This window comes from Nematolebias whitei, chromosome 3 (genome assembly GCF_014905685.2).
Source record: "Nematolebias whitei isolate Nwh7 chromosome 3, NemWhi1, whole genome shotgun sequence".
Taxonomy (NCBI): domain Eukaryota; kingdom Metazoa; phylum Chordata; class Actinopteri; order Cyprinodontiformes; family Rivulidae; genus Nematolebias; species Nematolebias whitei.
The window spans coordinates 1,908,976-1,910,998 of NC_056500.1; the positions used below are offsets into that span (position 1 = coordinate 1,908,976).

Below are 2,023 nucleotides of genomic sequence, written 5' to 3' on the forward strand. Positions count from 1 at the left end.
GCTCCTCCTCTCATGCTCCCCCTCTCCTGCTCCTCCTCTCATGCTCCTCTTCTCCTGCTCCTCCTCTCCTGCTCCTCCTCATGCTCCCCCTCTCCTGCTCCTCCTCTCCTGCTCCTCCTCTTCTTGCTCCTCCTCATGCTCCTCCTCTCCTGCTCCTCCTCTCCTGCTCCTCCTCTCCTGCTCCTCCTCTCCTGCTCCTCCTCCCCTCCTCCGTCTTGTGTATCTTCTGAATCGTAAATTACCGTCATGGATCTGGTCAGCTGGACTTTCAGCACAGCTGATCCAGTGTTTCCACCAAGCGACGGGGTGCTGGAGAACCCTGGTGCCCGGCTGAGACGCACGTGGCTGGGTACGTCGTGGGGGGTGGAAGCTGAAGAGCCTTTCTGTGTCGTCTCAGGAGGATGTTGAAGATTTAGACATCACTGGATTTATGACAGCAGGTTTCTGCTTCTGGCACCGTTGGATACCCGGGGCGTCGGCTGTTAAAGATGGCGGCAGCAGCTTCGGCCACGACAAAGCTGCCGACCTTACGTGAAGGTTTGGCTCGTGCTTCGAGCTCTCGGACTCGGCTGATTCACGAGCTCAACTGATGGAAGTGATTTATGAGAATCGTAGACCACTTGTGTCTTCTGGGACTCACCAGCATGTTGGGGACGACCTCGGAGAAGGACAATAAACACGGACCGGTGGAAAGCCCACAAACCTGGTCTTCTTGGATCAAGAGTACCAGCAGAACTCGAGGCTGAGGAGAACGACAGTCGGCCTGCGCAGAAACAACTGTGCTCCTCTGACTCGGACCTCCCTGTTCAGCCTTGAAGCAGGCCGACTGATCCTCCTGGTGATGTGTGTGAACTAAGAAGGCTCTGCTCTATACACCCCCCAAAAGAACTCCTGTGAACGCTCATCAGAGCTGTACCGACCGACACCAACATCTTCTCAGGACTACGGTCTATCTGGAAGAGCTTCATGACAAATCTCACCATCTTCTCCTCAGATGCATGTGATGAGTCTGTAAATGTGCTGCTGGTGGTTTTGACGTCTTAAATCATGTCCTGACAAGGACAAGGTGTGAGGAGATCTTTTAGTAAGACCACGATCCTCATGGTCTGTCCCCCCTCTATTTAAAGAATAAGGGGCTGCGCTCGTAGGAGCTGCAGCCACGTGCACTCCTCTGAGCTGCAGCCACGTGCACTCCTCTTTCAGACGACTGAACAGAATATAATCTCACTGTACTTTGGTGCAATGAGAATAAAACTGATTCTTGTGCTGTGTTGCTCTGTGAGCATGTGAGACTCACATGCTCTGCACACGCAGGGGAATCCCCCCCCCCCCATTTTCATTGGTTTGACTCTGACGTGTTCAGTGATTTCATTAGTCAGATTATTTAAACCTTTTCTTAAACAGGGAGTCTCATCAATTAAAAAAACAATAATCTATATGCCTTTTTACAACTGTCCACCGTCATCACTCTGTTGTAAACGAGTCCTCGAGCCTCAGTGAGACGACCTCATTGGTTCATTGGGGTTGACTGCTGGTCACATGGCCTCAGAGAGGGATTATGGGTAAAATTTATGTTCATTAGTTATCTGTTCAGTATTGTTCTTTTAGTGATTGATCTGTTCTCGTTAGTTTGTTAGGTCATGCGGCAGTGACCATGAGTGAGGGAGGCGGTTGTCATGACGACCTGTGAGCTTCACTCTCTGTGTTGATATGTAAGTTAAAGTCCATAAAACATCATCTGGTGGTTGATTCTTGATCTGCAACAAGCTGCACATCTCTCAGTAGCTGCCCCTCATGTTCCAACGTGAACACTCGTGGCTTATGTGTGTGTGTTTTTCTCTCTGTGTGTGTGTGTTTTTCTCTGTGTGTGTTTTTCTCTGTGTGTGTTTTTCTCTGTGTGTGTGTGTGTTTTTCTCTGTGTGTGTTTTTCTCTGTGTGTGTATGTGTGTTTTTTTGTGTGTGTATGTGTGTGTTTTTCTGTGTGTGTGTTTTTCTGTGTGTGTGTGTGTGTTTTTCTGTGTGT

At 49.5% G+C, this 2,023-nt stretch overlaps 1 protein-coding gene across 2 annotated transcripts in view; it reads right to left on the bottom strand.

Moving 5' to 3' along the window:
- LOC119430452 (ELAV-like protein 1) overlaps positions 1 to 2,023 on the bottom strand; it is an 18,233-nt gene that overhangs the window by 2,825 nt on the left and 13,385 nt on the right. The gene's annotated exons all lie outside the window — the stretch shown is intronic.